The sequence below is a fragment of the Herpailurus yagouaroundi genome, unplaced genomic scaffold (assembly GCF_014898765.1).
Source record: "Herpailurus yagouaroundi ecotype Mexico unplaced genomic scaffold, PumYag 67793, whole genome shotgun sequence".
In the NCBI taxonomy this organism is placed as follows: Eukaryota; Metazoa; Chordata; class Mammalia; order Carnivora; family Felidae; genus Herpailurus; species Herpailurus yagouaroundi.
Window position 1 is genome coordinate 20,195,262 of NW_024420586.1, and position 18,970 is coordinate 20,214,231.

The following is an 18,970-nucleotide window of genomic DNA, read 5'->3' on the forward strand; positions in this document are numbered from 1 at the left end:
AATGGAGTTTGAATTCTGTCTCTACCACTCACAAGCTGAGACCTGGGGAAAGTTACTTAGCCTCTGTTTCTTACTTTCCTCATCTCATTATAAGGATTAAAAAGCCTGAAATGCATTCGTCATATAAGTTGTTATTATTATTATTAATAAACCATAGTTCATATTCAGTGTAGCAAAGTTGATAATTTTATAAGCAAATAAAGTTTAATTTATATATTTTATTTTATTTAAAAAAATTTTTTTAAGGTTTATTTTTGAGACAGAGAGACACAGAGCATGAACGGGGGAGGGGCAGAGAGAGAGGGAGACACAGAATCGGAAGCAGGCTCCAGGCTCTAAGCCATCAGCCCAGAGCCCGACGCAGGGCTCGAACTCACGGACCGTGAGATCGTGACCTGAGCTGAAGTCGGACGCTTAACCGACCGAGCCACCCAGGCGCCCCTAATTTATATATTTTAAATTCTCAGGTCAGTATATTGATTTTATGGAGTAAAGGACTTCTTTTCTTTTTTAAGTTTATTTTTTATTTTGAGAGAGAGTGTGAGCAAGGGTGGGGGATAGAGAGAGGGAGAGAGAGAGAATCCTAAGCAGGCTCCACACTGCCAGCGAAGAGCCAAACATGGGACTAGATCTCACAACCATGGATAACGACCTGAGCCCAAGTCCGTCACTTAACCGACTGAGCCACCCAGGTGCCCCTGGAGTAAAGGACTTCTAAACAATAATATATAAATGTGTATTTTTTCATTTTCTTTTTTCCTCCACTCTCCTTATTACCCACCCTTCATCTGCCATGAGAAAGAGGCAGAAAGGAAGGGAAGGAAGGATGGAAGGAAGGATGGAAAGAAAACAAAGAAGTATGTTTCCATGTCTTCATAATTTTTGGAAATTTGACTCCTTCAGCTGTTGCTGTTTAAAATACATGTATAATTCCATATGAATTCAAGAAGGACATTACGTTGAAAAGTTTCCCCTCTGGTAAAACTGACACCAGCAACCCATACAGCTTGTCGGGATCTAAGGTTTCCCTGGGAGCCACTAGAGAAACCTACAGCAGGAGGAGGCATCAAATGGGGCAGCCTGCCTTTCTCAGCAGTGGATCTCAACGGGCCCACATTAGCATGTTTCCAGCAAGAACCACAGACCGCTGGTTGCCAGGAGAAACACAGAGAGAGGCTGCCATCATTTCTGCTACTCCTGTTTGGTCTCCCAGGTACAGAGCTTTCTGATGGAGGTCAAATTTTTCATGCTGCCTACACTACAGAGGAGAAGGACCCAAATTCGCCTCTGCACTCCCTTTGTCTCCTGCTTTTAGTAGTCTGAGGGCTGAAATGTTGTCAGAGAAAGATCTGGTTAGATACTTTGGGCCCTACTAAAACTCTGTCATTTTTACATTTCATGGCAATTGTTAAACAGGATAGGCTTGAATAGTGGCAAAATAATCTTTTAGAATACTCTATAAGTAACTCAAAAATTAATAAGCATGTCCCTAATACTTTCAGCAGGGAAATTATCTTAATCTTCCACTAATAGGGAGATGGCATGAAAAATTATTTAATCACAAGATACACAATGTTTAGCACTAAAATCAATCCGGGGTAATATAATAACCAAATATTCTATTGTGATTTTAAAGCTATCATCCAAATTGGTTGCTGAAGAAAGAAACTAAACATAATAACAGCTATGGAACAATTAATATTTTGGTCTCACTAAAAGTTAGCTGTAAGAATTCTCATCCAAAATTACAAGCATAATTCAAAAATCACAGAAGACTCAAAACAAGACACAAAATGACAGTCATGAAATCCTTTGACTGCTCTAATAGCAACTTACATTTATATGGTGGCTTACACTTTGAAATACGATTTCACAGATGTTTTCTTAATATAATAATCCTTTGAAGTAGGTGGATATGCACCATTATTCCTGTTTTTCATATGAATGTACTGAGACTCAGAAAGCTTATGTAACATGGCAATGTCAGACCCTTAATTCTCTCTGCAGGTCACAGATGGGAATATTCGTTAAACAGTGGCCATTGGAAACCATCTGAAGTAGTCTACAGACCAACTCACCTTACACTTGGGGGCAATTTTTCTTTTTTTTAAAGTTTATTTATTTATTTTGAGAGAGGCAGAGACAACACCAGCAAGGAAGGGGCAGAGAGAGAGGGAGAGAATCCCAAGCAGGCTCTGCACTGCCAGCACAGAGCCTGATGCGGGGCTCAAACCCATGAAGCTGCAAGATCATGACCTGAGCCGAAACCGAGAGTTAGATGCTTAACCAACTGAGCCACCCAGGCGCCCCAGGGGGATTTTTCGAGACAGCTTTATTGAAATATAATTACCTACCACAAATTCACCCTTTTTAAAATTTTCCTTAAATTGAATTATAGTTGGGACACCTGGGTGGCTCAGTCAGTTAAACGTCTGACTTCAGCTTGGGTCATGATCTCATGGTGGGTGAGTTCGAGCCCCGCATTGGGCTCTGTGCTGACAGCTCAGAGCCTGGAGCCTGCTTCAGATTCTGTGTCTCCCTCTCTCTCTGCCCCTCCCCCACTCATGCTGTATCTCTCTCTCCTTCAAAAAATAAATAAACATTAAAACAATTTTTTTAAATAAATAAATTGAATTATAGTTGACACACGATGTTACATTAGTTTCAGGTGTACAATATAGTAATTCAATAAATCTATATGTTATGCTGTGCTCATCCCCAGTGTAGCTACCCTCTGTCACCATGCAACGCTATTACAATACTATTGACTACATTTCCTACACTGTACCTTTTATCTTTATCCCTGTGACTTATTCACCTATACATTGTGCGTGTGCGTGCATGTGTGTGCATGCACGTGTGTGATCCTGGTGCTTCTGTTGTGTTATTCTGTGTCATCGGTAGCCCCAAATGAACCACACCTTTTGGTATTCATATCTCATGTCTTCTCCCACATTGTATCTGGGCTGGACGTGTGTCTGCTTTCGTCAAAAGAATACAGTGGATTTCTGCTATGCCAGTTCTGGGCTTAAGCCTTAAGAGGGCTCAGCATCTTCTGTTTTGTGCTGCCAGGTGCCTGGGCTATCATGAGAGAAGTCTGACTATCCTGCTGGAGAGATCATGTGGAGAGACCACATGGAAAGAGAAAGAAGCCCAGCGATCTCAGAATTCCAGCCGAGCCTGGCCCCAAGCCAATCTGCCTGCTGTATTCAGCCACCCTAGTGACCACTGGGAGAAGTAACAGAAGAACCCCCGGCTGTGCACAGCCCAGGCCACAGAGTTGTGAGACCGTAAAATAAATGTTCTTTTAAACTACTAAGTTCTGCGGTGGGTTTGCTACACAGCAATAGATAACTGAAATAAATGTCAAAGCAATGGGTTTTAGGCTTCATTACTCTTTCCAAGTACACAGTTATTGAATGAATGAGTATTCCCAAATCCTATATCTCAAAGTCCTGATGACAGTTCTATGAATTCTGCATTGGCTATTTTTCATCATCAGGGAAAAAGGAAAGCCTGCCATGAAAGACCAAAAATTTCACAAAATAGGCTTATTTATTTATTTATTTATTGCCAGAGCAATAATGCAGCTAATTGTCTGAACCAAAGACCCAGGCACAACGTGGCCATCTAGATATGAAACGACGCTCCATAAACTTGCAATTTCATTTCTCACTCATGAACGCATTTCCGTCCTCTGAGGACCACGGTGTGCGGTCACTTTCAATTCTGGGACTGCCATCTGGGAAAAGGCAGCATCAGTTTGGCCATGAGACCACAGGTTCGCAAATTAGCACATTTTCAGTGCTCTGTTCATTAGTGGATTCAATGAGACTTTTAAAGGGCTGAGAAAAATCATCAAAATGTGAGATGAAAATGATTAAAGAAAGAAATGAAGGTGGGGGAGGCCCGGCACACTGAGCATCCTGTGACACACCGCCGAACAGACTAGAGTCAGTCACATCTGTCACATCGATGGCTCCACCCCTAGGTCATTTGCCACTTTTGAGTGTTCGTAGCATGCTCTTTTCGGACGTTGCTAGGTTGAACTTCCTTTCTCTTCCGAGGAAGACCACATCAGATGTTGCGAGATTCCCCTAAACTGTGTGATTTTAAAGAAAGTGACTTTAAGAGGTTTAACTTACCATAGATTTATGCCTTAATGCAAAAAATCGTCCCGGCTTGCATAATAGAAGTACATGAATTGGGGGGAGGGGTTAAAGGCCTGAACTAATATATCATAAGATACAGTTCTTCCTGCTCTTTCATCTGCCTCTCCAATGGCTTTTGCTAATTCTGTGTGTGTGTGTGTGTGTGTGTGTGTGTGTGCGTGTGTGCTGATTCTTTTTGAGGCAGCTGATATTGGCTAAGAAATTCTCAGGGGGCGAAGAGAAGCATAACACACAGCCTCTGCCTTGAAGGAGCTTAGCATTTAGTTTGGGAAACAGTAATATAGGAGAGTTTTAACCATTCTGAGCCACAGAGCCTCCGAGGAACTAATGCTGAAATCAGTCCCTCCTTCATTTGGAGACACGGGCTCAAGTGAAATACCCGTGTGGGTGTCCTCTCACTTCTTTGTGCCAATAGGGCAGCAAGATTCCCTAGTCTTCACTGCACTTTAGTCACCAGAAATATCTACAGTCTCGAAACACATCAACCACCCTATAGCAACTTAGATTAAACAGTAATACGTTTTTAGTTGAAAATGAAAATTACATTTCAGATATTTTTTTTCTAATAAAATAGTCCAAACAGGTGAATGGAGCATGAGCTATTATTCTCATTCTTTGGGACGAATAAACTGAGAGAGGTCCACACGCTAGATTTAAAAGTCAGGAGGTAATGTGCTCATAGATAATAGGTTTGCTGACTTTGAGCCCAAACTCCCCAGAAACATAAATCTTATTCCATCTAGTTATCCCAGTTGGGAGTCGAAGGGGGCAGTTACAAAGCAGTTGATGATTTATATGAAAAGGAAGAGGGAGTCCTAAGCTCAGAGGTCATGGGGTTGCTGGGATGCTGTCAGGGAAGAGTCGGTCCCTCACTCTACATCCCATTTTTATTTTATTTTTATTTTTTACGTATTTATTTTTTTTAATGTTTATTTTGAGAGCGATAGAGAGTGGGAGAAGGGCAGAGAGAAGGAGAGAGAGAATCCCAACCTCGAGTTCATGACCTGAGCTGAAGTCAAGAGTTGGCCACTTAACCAACTGAGCCACCCAGGCACCCCTCTACATCCCATTTTTACACAGAAACTTCCAACTCAAAGCAGAAAAGGAATGATGGGACTAACATGGGAGAAGGCTCATTTTCTTTTCCAGTGTTGAAATAACACAGGTTTCCTGGTGCGTAAGACAGTATTAGGTTTACCATGTCTGTATTGTTTTCACCATGGTGTATGCATATGCATGCACATATATATGCACATGTGCACACACATATGCATATTCATACATGAATACACATATATATGTTATCATCTTAATCTACTGTATTTAGTGGACACATAACCTGGGAAGAACACTGGGCCCTTTCTATTTTCATCTGCACCATACTAACTAACTTGCTGAGAAGCTTCCAGCCCCATGTTGAATAGAACTAGAACAACACTGCACAACTTTGTGGACTCTCAACTGCCCTCATGTTTGAGTTACAGAGCAAGGAACCTTTCTCATCTTCTCATACCCCACAGTATCCTTCAGAAGGGTTTGAACAGGGTCTATTTTTCTAGAACAAATCTAAGGCATGAACCGGGCTAACAGAAAACTCAGTTTGAATTTCTGGCCTGTAGTAAATGATTCAAACTCTCCGTGCCTCAGTTGTCTTTTTAGTAAATCGGGGATGATTAAGATATAGAGTCTAAGTGCTCCTTGATGGGAGCTTAACCATGTTAGAAATTCCTTTGACAACAAGGAACAGATTTACTCTAAACACAGGATTGTTGTTACTTTTTTCCTCAATGGTCCTGTGAACTGAAATAAGAGACAATACAATGCATTTTTTCCCTTCTCCTTCTTTATGAGAGCAAAGAAAAGACACAGGTAATCCAACCGTGGCAAAGGAATAAGCCTCTGCCATAGCTCAGGCCAGACATTTCTCATGCTTTGTCTAGCTGTCTTTAATTTTCTGTTTGATTTTCCACTGCTCTCAAGTAGGATAGAGGGCTGTTTTGGCAGAAATTAACTGTGCAAAAATGTTTTACCATCTGCTAGAATATTCTTGGATGTTATTCCTCCAGAGCACTCATTATTAAAAATATTTATTGGACATCGACAATAGATCAAATTCTGTTCAAAATATGGCTGCCTCACAAGCTACTACTCAAACAAAAGCAAAAAAAAAAAAATACACAAAAATCCAATATTGATTGCATTTAAGAATGGGCAAGAGTTAGTTCTATCCCTGAATTCTGCTGTTCTTGACACTATTTTTCCTCTTCTAGGAGAAAGTTATTTAAGGCAAGAACTGTGTTTTTCTTATTTAGAATATGCACAGCCCTTAACACAATGCCTTGTGTGCATAGAAGAGGCTAAAAATGTTGACTGATTGACAAAACTGTGAAGGCCTGTGTCATCAACTGAATTTCAAGTTTCTTAAGGGGCAGTGACAGGATTTACTATTTCTTAGGTGGGGGAACATCTGTTTGTTTCTGTTTTTAATGCCCAGCATCTGACTCCCCAGGCTAGATTTGAAAATTTGCCCACGATAGAAGCTGAAACAAGAGATATTTGTTTTCTCAGCCTCCCTTGTAGCTTGAGGACTGGCAAGTGACCTAGTTAGACTGATTAGAAGCTAGTAATCGTAAGGATCAGGTACCGTGGAGAATTCATTGGAAGTAGCAATATTTGCCATTTCGGGAGTGGCAATGGTAGCCTTGCAGGCTGTGGGGGAGGGGACGTGGTGAGACAGGAAGCTTTGAAATTGTGTGGGTTATGAAAATGGACCCAGGAACTAAGCTGTATGTTTTCGGAAGGGGACTCTGGGAGCCCGCTGGAGGGGGAGGGCGGAGAACTGCCTGTGTCGGAGCAGAGAAGACACTATCTGCATTTAAATAATAAGAAGAGAAACCTACAGATGTCAGTGTTATGAATCAATGTCAGGCAGTTCATTCTTTTTTGTAGTCATTCAACGATCATTTACTGAAGACTTGTTGTGTGTCATATGTTGCTCTAGGCTCTGGAGATAGAACGACAGATGAGACAGATAAAATCCTCAACTCAAGGAGCTTATATTCTAGTGAGAGAGATAATAAGCCATCAAGGAAGCAGAAATATATTCTAGGTATCAGCTATTTTGGACAGAGTTGTTAGAGAAGTTCTTTCTCTGAGGTGGCTACATTTCAGAAGAGCGTTAAAGTGAGGAAGCGTAGGACAGGTGCTTCAGGGAGAGGGAGAGCAGGAGCAAAGTTCCCGAGGTACAGTTGTACTTGACCTGCTTGAGGAATGGTAAAGAGGCTAGTTTACCTGGAGCTGAATGAACCAGGGGAAGACTGATAGGAGATGAGGCTGGAGAGTGTCAGACACTGTGATGTGCTGACCAGATCCCCCTTTAATGGACTTGTTGTCCCAGCTTTGAGAGTACTGTGGACAGACCTTCCTCAGCTGCTGAGAGCCACCTCCACCAAGGTCATGCCCCTTCCTAGGGCTGCCAGCATCCAATGACTGATCAATGAGGGAATCTAAAGGCCCAGCATGTTGACCTAACTTAGGACAACTCTAAAACACCATTCCACCTCTAGAACTCTACATGCCATTGGCCAAGACTCTTGTTGAGCCTATGTCAAATTTCAATTTCTTCCTCTGCCTGTTCTTGCTTTGTTCCCCTCCTCTGCACAGATGCTGATCCCAAGGACACTCCCTAATAAATACCTTGCCCTCTAGCCTCCGTCTCAGATGGGGAATCCAACCTGCAACAGAGAATTGGATACAGACTTGTGTAGGTGACTAATGTGTTATGGGAAGACTGTAAGTTTCTGAGCAAAGGAGTGATGTCATCAGACTTATATTTTAAAAGGGGTTGCTTGTCTGCTTTGTGCAGAAGAGACTGTCAGAGGAAAAGAGAAAGTTGGGGCAGTATTGCAATGATCCAGGCAAGAAATGATGGTAACGTAGACTAGAGAAGCATTGAAGGAGGTGATAAGAAATGAATCAGGATGTATTCCAAAGCCAGAGCTAAAAGGATCAAACAACGCTCTTTAAGGCATCAAAGGGGCCGTTAGCCTTAACAATTAGCATCAGAAACAAGAGTGGATTTAAAACGTGGCTATTTTACAAGCACAATTATTGCTTACAATGTGCCACACTAATAAAAATCAGGTCTCGTCTCATATTCATTACCCAAATGGTCTACATCCTGGGAACAAATGTCACTGGGTTACCTGGTGGGATGCCCAGGTAGTGCTGGTGAGGCTGGTGGCCTATTCGCTGACTCTAATATCGGTTCCTGCTAGATACCAGGTGATGAACAATCATTTAGGGTCAATTTGTTCAGGTTTGTTTGAAAGGCCTATTGAATTCTGGCTTTTTCTGTGATTCCTTTTGCTCAATTCAAGGTCTATTGTGATGCCTTGAGTGTTAGCTGTCTCTTATTACTATAAAACATGGGCTTGGGACCTCTCCCACTGACCTTGTAACTTTCGACTAGTCATACCCACGGTGCGGCATGCAGGAACAAATGAAAGCAAACAGCAAACATTTCAGGGCTGTTCACACTTTTCTACGGCACTCTCCAATTTCTCCCTGCTGTTGACCCTTGTCCCTGTCTCTCATGTTTTCCCCCTGCCCCAGCAATTTGGACTTGACATTTAGACTTGCTCTTCCAAGTATTGATTCTCAGCGTTCTCTAGGAATTTTGACTCAGGTGTCTACTTTTGTCCTCCTGTTCGTGGCTGTCATATAGGAAGCCCTAGATTGGCTGTGGACCCAGAACCCCACCCCAATGCTGCCCTCCCTGGATGAATCCCCCACTGACGAGAGGCTGCCTCACCAGCTGGCTGTCTTTCCTCCGTGCTCCCGCTGTGGCTCTGTGGTCGTCTACTCTTTGCATGGGTGCATGTCAGAAAATCCCACACCCAGCTTCACTTTGCTCATTCTCCCTGTTTTGGGCTTTTCTTGGCATCTGCTCCTCATTTATGCTCTTCCGTTTTGACCACAGCCCCCTCCCTACCAACAGAGACCTCTCGGGCCTCTAAGGATGCAGGAACCACATCTTTTGCCACATTAATTCTAGCAATAAACATCATTATTACAGCTCATATTCATGGCGCATATAGCTCTGCATCTGATGGTGCATGTGTTGGCACGGGCCGCCATAACAAAACACCACAGCTTGGGGTGCGTAAACAACAAAAATTTATTTCTCACCGTTCTGGAGACTGGAAGTTCAAGATCAAGGTATTAGCAGTTTGGTTTCTCCTGAGGTCTCCTTGGCTTGAGACGGTCACATTGTCTCTGTGCCCTCAAGTTGGTCTTCACCGTGTGCGTGTGCACATTCCTGGTGTCTCTTCCCCTTGTAAAAAAGATACCAGTCCTATTCGATTAGGGCCCTACCCTTATAACCTCGTGTAATCTTGGTTACCTATTTAAAGGCCCTGTCTCCACATATAGTCACATTGAGGGTCAGGGCTTCAATATATGAAATCTGACGGGACACAATTCAGTCCATAATAGTGCGTTCCCCACTTTGCCTACCAAATCTCATTTAATCCTCTCAGGAACTCCATGAGGTAGGTGGGTTCCCTTATCATCCCCATTTTACATATGTGGAAACTGAGGTTTACTTTGTGTAAGGTGAAACCTGTAATTTTAGGTGCATTTAGGCCTCAATTCCACATCTGAGTGAAAGCACAGCTCACTCCCTTAATCTTTCTTGTAGACATCTTCTCAAAGGTTATTTACCTCTTTTGTAGGATTTATGTCAGGTTACTCTAATTCTACCACAAGGTAGAGTATTCTATTAATACTCTAATATGGGTCTTTTTCTTCTATTGGCTGTGAGCTCCTTGGTGACCTCCAGAGCTACTTGGAGTCCACAATGACCTGTTCAGCTATAAGGCCTGTACTGCCTCTGGTTCGTTGTGCAAGAGTCCCGAGAGGCAGTGGAAGTCAATCCAATGCAAGGGTGTAAATCATGGGGCTGTAGTTGGCGCGAGGCTCTGAGGTCTGCTTTTGTTGCATTCCGGGAGGAGGACAATTTGATAAGTCTCCATGATTTGAAGCGGTAGTGACAAAGCGTGTGCATGCAATTCATCCTATTCAATTTCACCATACGCCAAGGTTTGTACCCTCCACTGCAGTCAAGACTCTGAGCAAACAGCTCCATCAACACGAGGACACGCTGGGTCCTCCTTTATAGCATGTTCAGCTCCTTCCCTATCCCAAATCCTTGGCAGCAACGAATCTGACCTCCATTTTAAAATTCTCCCGTTTCAAAAATATTATCTTAATGAAATCATGTGGTATATAACCTTTCAGGATTGCCTTTTTCACTCAGGGTCGTTCTGGACATTCATTCAAATTGTGCTATGTATCAACAGTTCATTGCTTCCTATTTCTGAGTGGTAGTCCATGTGTATATGAATCACAGTCACTTAGCCATCCTGTTGAAGGATATCTAGGCTGATTCCAGTCTTTGCCTATCAAAAATTAAAACCACTATTGGGGCACCTGGGTGGCTCAGTTGGTTAAGCATCTGACTCTTGGTTTCAGCTCAGGTCATGATCTCACAGTTCATGGGTTCGAGCCCCGCAAGCTCCACACTGGCAGTGAAGGATTTCTCTCACTTCTCTCTGCTCCTCCCCCACTCACACTCCCCCTCCAAAATAAATAAATAAACAAAAAAAGAACTATTGACATTTGTGTATAGGTTGTTGTGTGAACATTTCTCTAGAATAAATGCCTAAGAGTGCAATCGCAAGGTCCCTCTGGATGAGGGAAGAGAGTTTCAATTCCAGGGGGGACAAAGAAGCTTTCTGGATGGGGCCTCTTGCTGTAGTGGAGTTCCCTTTTGCTGTTTCTACCCATCTGCCTCAGTTAACTCTCGGTGGGGTAGGGGCATCTAAGGCACGACCTAGATGGAGAGCACTTCTCCTGATTGCTTATTGTTGGTGAGGCTCCCTATTGGTCCCTCTTGTGAGTGATGTCTTGCATGATGTTGTCAGGTGGACTCCCATTCAATCTGAGGAAGAAATGAACCTACCTGGGCTGCCTTCTGTTGCCAGGTCAGGAGTAGGGAAAGGCTGGGTCTGAGTTGTCTTCTTCTATCAGGTGGGAGCACATAAGACACTGTGCTGCTAGGTTGTTCTTTTAGTCTTGGGGTCTCAAAAGAGTTCATCTTCTTACCATCTTCCCAACTTCTCATTTTGCTGTTTCTTTCCTAATATCCAGGGTTTATAGTTGTGCTTAATGGGGAGGAACAGGGCGAAAGGGGTCTATGCAATCTTGTCTGGAACTGGAAGTCTGGACTGATTTTTAAGATAAGCAAAGAGGTGGCCATTTTAAGATAAAACTTGAGGTGATAGGTAATGGCTGTTTTTTACTGTCTTTTTTTTTTTTAATCTATTCAGAGCAATATTACACAGCAGCAGCTCTGACCCTGACTGGTTTCAGCCTTTTGCATGTAAGATTTCCCCTAGTTTTCACATATCTAAGCAGATTGCTACCCTCCCATTTTTATTATGGGGTAAGAGTGGAGTGGGTGGATGGAAATAGGAAGTTTCACCCTCATAGTGGACATTTGTTTCAAAGGACTCATGCCCCTTTTTCTAATTTCTTCTAGGGCAGAAATGACTGTTGTGAAATTCAACCCATACTCCATGGCCTTATTGAGGTGGATCAATGGGAAGGTACTTCCATGTTCTTTAGAACCAACGTTGAACATCAAGCTTTAGACAGACACCTGCCAGAGACTTAGCAAGCATTATATGTTCCATTTGTTCCAACAGCATGAAATTTATCTTTCTGAGAAAGGAGCACTTCGAATTTTGTTGGACTAATTTAAGAAGAGCTAATAGACACGATCTTTTATTTCCACCTTTTCTTTTTCTTGAGAGACAGAAGACTAATGCATCCATGACAGGGGTCAGGGGCTTTAAGCTTCTGAAGTAGAATTTTTCCCAAGAATCTTCGGAACGATGCTCATAAGAATCCTGTAAGATAGGTATTATTTCCTCCATTTTATAGATGATGAAGCTCCATCTCGACAAGGGTAAATGACTTAACCCCTGTCTAATCAGGGACAGGAGAATCCACCCAGCTTTGAATCCTAGTCATGACTCAAAAGCCCATGTTGTTCCCTTAATTTAGTTAAACTTTTATTAAGTGTCAAGCATTGTGTTAAGCTCTGTACACATCAAACGCTGTCTTAGCCAAGAAATGCTCTATTATAAATTTTTAAGTCCTGTGAAATTGTTCTCCTCAGTTTTCCTTTAGGTGAAAGCTACACGGACACAGGAGCAAGGTACAAATGTAATGGCCCGCAAGGGACATGATCCATTTCCCAGACTACAACTGTAAGGAACCTCTGTGTTCTTTATATCTGATGTCTTGAAGATAATGATATTGATTGTATTTCCATCCAAAACATCGGTAGTACAGGATTTCCTGAATAAAGGATATAATTATAGTCACTATTTAAGCGATAGTTTAATGGGGAGATTTTTTAAAATTTATTTATTTTGGGGAGAGAGAGAGAGTGCATGTATGGGAGGGACAGAGCAAGACAGGGACAGAGGATCCCAAGTGGGCTTTGTGCTGACAGCAGAGAGCCTGATGTGGGGCTCAAACTCACGAACCGCGAGATCATGACCTGAGCCAAAGTCGGATGCTTAATCACCTGAGCCACCTGGGCACCCCAATGGGGAGATTTTATAATAGATTAGATGTTACAATGTTCAGAAATGTAAATTTTACTCATATTAAGAAAACAACAATTTCTTTAATTCTGCATCATATTTCTCTTACCCTACTATGGTAAATATTTTCTGTCTTTTAACTTCATTTGGCTACAGCAACGGGTAGCGAAGGAAGAGTACAACTGTGAAGTCTTTGCAGCTAGAGACATCTGGTTGGAATTCCCGCTCTGCCACGTACTTCCTCTGTGACCTTAGGCAAGTGTCTTCAGTTCACTGAACCTTAGTGTCTTCTGTGAGAAAATAATAGCACCTCTCTCATATAGCTGCTTAGAGGGTTGAATGTGGTTAAGTACCTGGCACATAGTAGGGTCCCCCAAATGCTAGTTCTTTCCCTGTTTCCTCTGTCCACTCTCAGAATGACCTTTGATTAAAAGGATTTATATTAAGTTCTTAGAGAGGAACAAGTCCCATTTCCCATCGAGTCTGAATTCCTGAGTTGAATCCTTTGTTTTGTCAATGACACATGTAGCAGAATCATCTCTTCCTGGGGCGCCTGGGTCGTTCAGTCAGCTAAGCATCTGACTTCGGCTCAGGTCACGACCTCACATTTCTTGGGATTGAGCCCCCAGCAGGCTCCCAGCTGTCAGCGCAGAGCCCGCTTCAGATCCTTTGCCCCTCTCTCTGCCCCTCCCCCACTCACACTTGCGCTGTCTCTCTCACAATCTCTCTCTCTTAAAAATAAATAAACATTGGGGCGCCTGGGTGGCTTGGTCGGTTGAACGTCCGACTTCGGCTCAGGTCATGATCTCACGGTCTGTGAGTTCGAGCCCCGCGTCGGGCTCTGTGCTGACAGCTCAGAGCCTGGAGCCTGTTTCGGATTCTGTGTCTCCCTCTCTCTCTGCCCCTCCCCTGTTCATTCTCTGTCTCTCTCTGTCTCAAAAATAAATAAACGTTAAAAAAAAATTAAAAAAATAAATAAATAAACATTAAAAAAAAAAAAAGAATAGCCTCTTCCTATTGCTTTGAAAAGTGTGTGCGATAGTCTCACCCCCACCATAAGCTAAAAGGGGCAGTCTGAGTTTTGGTTTCTGAGTTCAGAACTCTTTGTTGATGAGATTGTTATTGGCTTGTGTGCTGCAGAGCTAAAGATAGAGTTTTTGAGGCATGGAAAAAGCCTCCCCACCCAGGGGATTCTAGAAATTCCAGGCCTGAGAGGCAGAGATGGGCCCACGAGGACATAGGTGTCTGGGAGGACAATTTTCCCCAAGGCCAGAGAGGGTTTATTTTAGAGAAGGACTTTCTCATAAGGTGTCTCATGTAGTACCATGGATGTCTATGACCTTTTTATCATGAATTGCCAAGAGGTGGCTAGGACTGAAGGATAAGAGATATGAACTTGAGAGTTCAGATACAGATCTTTGGGCCACTTTTAGGCTTGGAAAATAAGCATCTGCTAAGACTACAGGGCCCTGCCAGAATATCCTATGAGAAGCTCTGTGAGGCAGGTTAGGTAAAGTACTATGGAAACAAGGAACTCTTGAATCTCAGTGACCTCACATGAAAGATGTTTATTTCTTGCTCACAGCCTTCATGGTTGACTAGCGACTCTGCTCCACATTGCATCCACGCCCTGGGGCCCACACAGGGAATAAACCCTCTCTGAAAACATTGCAAAGGATGCAGTGGATCTCAGGGAGCTTCTTCCTGGAGTGGCACACATCATTTCAGCTCACTTTTCGCTGGCCAAGGTAAGTCTTTTTTTTTTTTAATTTTTTTTTAATGTTTATTCATTTTTGAAAGGCAGAGAGAGAGAGAGAGAGCACAAGCAAGGATGGGGCGAAGAGAGAGGAGGACACAGAATCTGAAGCAGGCTCCAGGCTCTGAGCTGTCAGCACAGAGCCCAACACAGGGCTCGAACTCAACAACTGCGAGATCATGACCCGAGCCGAAGCTGGACGCTCAACCGACTGAGCCACCCAGGTGCCCCTGGCCAAGGTAAGTCTTATGGCTACACCTAACTTTGTGCAGGTAGAAATACAATCCTACCATGTGCCCTGGAGGAAAGAGAACAGAATATTGTGAACAATCCTAATGCTTTTAACAGTCTGCCTTTGTGGTCATGGAATGCTCAGTTTACTCCCCTCTTATGCATAAAACATTCAGACTTAACTCAAAGGAAGCAATCCAAAAGTCCCATTTAGTCTTGGCATCAAAGTTCAAAGTCCAACATCTCTGGGTCATGCACGGTAGTCTCTACATCTAGGAGTGATATGCAATGATGACTATTTCAGGTCTAGATGGAACTTCTCTTGATCCAGAGACGTATGAACTAACGCTGGAAAGTATCCCCACGTATATAGCATTCACAGTAGAATAGAGGCAAGCTAATGGCAATAACATTTCTATTTTACAATTGGAAAAATGGGAGACGTTGGTCTGTAGAGATTCTACTGGGCAGGGATTGGAAGGGTCCTCTGTCAAGGAAATGGAGAACACTTAATTATTCAGCCCCAGTTCTATTTCCTAGCTCTTAGTCACTCTCTTGGGCCTCATTTAGAAAAGCATGGGAGGGCATATTCTCCTTGGGGGATAAGCCACTGCGTCAATCTACTTTGGCTCAGTCATGTCAAACTGCCACAGACTTTCTTTATCCAGGCCCATGGCTTCTTTGTCAGTACAGCTCCCTCAAAAAATTTGCTTTTTATCTATTTAATTCCACTTACGTGTATATTCCAGTAACCACACACACACTTCTTCTGTAGATATCTTTGTTTTGATTTAAATGAAGGGACTTTACTACTCTTTGATGGGAGAGCTATGTTCTCATATTTGTAACAATTATGAGAGGTTAGTTGTTTGTGCTATACTAACAAACAAATGCAAAATTACAGCGGTTTAAATAAATAAAGATCTGGTCTCTCGCTAGTGCTTTGAGACCATTGAAAGTCGGCTGAGAGCTCTACTCTGTCCCCTCACTCTGGTAACCAGGCTGAAAGAAAAGAAAGCATAGTGAATCACAGTGTGGCTCTTCGAAGTCCTTTCTTGAAGGCATGCCTTATACTCACTCACACTTCACTGGCCAATGCAAGCCCAATGGGCACAACTAATTTCAAGTGGGAAGAAAGTAAGTCCTGCCCAGTGCACTGGAAGGAGAAAGATCTGGAATATCTGTGAATAGTATTAATCACTATCGCAAACTACCTGGACTTCTGCGTGATCTATTGTAGGGCTTCCAAAATATGGTTAAGATGGCATTTCCTACCAGCCAGACCCATGAAACTTTGGGACCGATGATCTGATACAGACATAATTGTACTGGGGTAATATTTTACTATTAACTGATATGTTTTCCTTTCTCTGTAAGTACTTTTGCCCCATGGCTCCTCTCTCGCCTCATCTCCTTGGGCACCCAGGACTTACTGAATCAGTGAAGGAAGGACACAGCACAGTAAGAGAATACATTCTCAGCTGGGGTGGAGATCTGTGGAAGATTTCAAAATAAATGGTTCAAGCTCCTAGCAGAAACAGTGGGTTGAAAGAATGGGTTTTGAATCTCAACAGCCTGTGTTTTGAGTGCCAAAAATCAATATTTATGCCATAAACAGTAGATTGGTGATGCCACATGCTGAGAAGGTCGGTTCTCCTTCCTTAGACTCGGTAAGGATTCTATTGTCAGGGTAGTAGAGAAAAGGGGACATACAGATAAAAGCTGGAGTGGTCTGACCCTGTACTGTAGGCTCCCTCCCCAGGTTTTCTTGATCTCTTATCATTTTTTTTTTAACTTAACCGATTTACAAAAGTAAATCACCGTGGCTCTTTGTCTCACAGAGCTCAAAACCTTGGGGGAGGGAACAGATATGTTAAGAAATAATTATAGAGTATTCAGCAAAGATTTAAATACCAGAAGTGCAATTGTTAGGGAAGAAGAGGAAACTGGTGTCTCTATGGGAATCAGGGACAAGAAAAAAGCTTACAATTTCCCACCTCTTCTAGGGAAAAGCAGGGACCACCCCCGCCCCCCACCATAAACTGGTTTCCATTGTACTCATGCTCAGAAATTCCTGCTTTTTTCCAAATTGGTCCTTCCTTGCCACAAAAGCATAAGATCTTCCATTGATTGATTGATTGATTGATTGATTTATAATCTTTTTTTAAAAGATTTCTTTAATGTTTTTTATTTTGAGACAGAAAGCACATGCATAAGTTGGAAAGGGACAGACTGAAAGAGAGAGAGAGAGAGAGAGAGAGAGAGAGAATCCCAAGCAGGCTCTGCACTGTCAGCTCCATGCAGGGCTCAATCTCACCAATTGTGAGATCATGACCTGAGCTGAAATCAAGAGTCAGACACTTAACCCGCTGAGCCACCCAGGCACCCCTAAATCTTTTTTTTTTTTTTTTTAGTTTATTTTGAGAGAGAGGGAATGAGTGCTCTACTCCACAGGTGTGGGATAGGAGCAGAGAGAGAGGGAGAAAGAGAATCCCAAGCAGGTTCCTCACTGTCAGTGCAGAGCTGAACATGGGGCTTGAATTCAAGAACCATGAGATCATGACCCGACCTGAAACCAAGAGTCAGATGCTTAACTGACTGAGACATGCAGGCACGCACCCTTCCTTTTGTTTATTTACTTTTTTAATGTTTATTTATTTTTGAGAGAAAGAGAGAGATACAGAGAATCCCAAGCAGGTTCCTCACTGTCAGTTCAGAACCTGACACCAAGCTTGAACTCACACACTGGTGAGATCTTGTCCTGAGCCAAAGTCAGGAGTCTGACACTTAACCAATTGAAACACCCAGGTCCCCCAAGATCTCCCTTTTAGGCCTTCCTCAACACAACCATCATGGCTGCCTCATGTCAGAGGAAGATTTACCGTGAAGCTAATGAGTCTTAAGCTTCAGGGCCCTCACTTTCCTGAGCCCCTCCCAAGGCCATGGGAGGGGCCTAAGTGATAGGCTCACATTGTCATAGGATTTTCTACAATGAACAAAAGTATTTCAACAGCAATTGGTTACAATAACTGTCTCATTCTCCTCCAACTTCCCCTCTTTTACATTTCCCCTAACGTTAAAGTGGGTATGGAAAAGCTATGACCCTAGATGGGATCTGGCTGTAAGGAAGTGGAACTAGGAGTCTATATTAGTTCCTTAGGGCTCGTGTAACAACGTTTCACAAACTCAGTGGCGTAAAACAATAGAAATTTCTTCTCTCATGGTTCTAGAGGCCAGATGTTCAAACTTAAGGTTCAGCAGGGCTCCCTTGGGGGGTTCTGGAAAGCAGTCCAATTTTTGGCCCCGAATCTTCTAGCTTCTGGTGGCTGCCAGGATTCCTTGGTGTTCTTTCGCTTTATGGCTACATCATTCCAATCTCTACCTCTGTCTTCACATCACCTTCTCCTCTGTGAGTGTAATCTCTCTTTGCCTGTCTCTTATAAGGATACCTGTCGACAGTATTTAGGCTTCACCTGGATAGTCCAGAATAATCTCTTTATCCTTGAGATCTTCAAGATTCTTAATTATATCCCCAACACTCTTTTTGTTTATAAGGTAGCAAGGGCATGTTCCAAAGATTAAGATCTGGTATCTTGGGGTTGCCATTATTCAGCTCACTAGAATCATTTTAATTGTGTTTAGCAGGATACATCCGTGCAGCCTGCAGTCATTTCTTTGCACAGTTAAGTAGCTGCTAGCCATCCAGATAAAATTACCCTCCTTCCCAAGGTGGTGACTCACCTCATATTGTCACATGAAGGTACAGGGCCGTATTGTGATGTGAAACTGCCCCATAGGGGCCTGGAACCAGAAGTATATAGAGTTAACTAACTGGGATTTAAATAAAAACTTTAAAAAAAAAAAAAAAGGATGTAGCTAGGTCGTGGAGGAAAGACAAATGTAAGGGGCCTGAAACTGATCTGTGAAAAATTATTCTAAATATCACAGCATATCTATAACAGAAATTTGACACAGATTTTCCTAAAATTAAAAATGCAGGGGCGCCTGGGTGGCGCAGTCGGTTAAGCGTCCGACTTCAGCCAGGTCACGATCTTGCAGTCAGTGAGTTCGAGCCCCGCGTCGGGCTCTGGGCTGATGGCTCAGAGCCTGGAGCCTGTTTCCGATTCTGTGGA

The 18,970-nt window shown here is 42.9% G+C and overlaps 1 long non-coding RNA gene across 1 annotated transcript in view; it reads right to left on the reverse strand.

Moving 5' to 3' along the window:
* Positions 1–2,628: 2,628 nt before the first annotated feature.
* The window catches only part of LOC121026135 (uncharacterized), a 21,122-nt gene continuing 4,780 nt past the window's right edge, over positions 2,629–18,970 (reverse strand). The window contains exons 2-4 of the long non-coding RNA XR_005788273.1: positions 12,518–12,599; positions 9,363–9,507; positions 2,629–4,102 (exon numbers count right to left, since the gene is read on the reverse strand). This is a non-coding gene — a long non-coding RNA (uncharacterized LOC121026135). The remainder of the gene's footprint in view (positions 4,103–9,362; positions 9,508–12,517; positions 12,600–18,970) is intronic.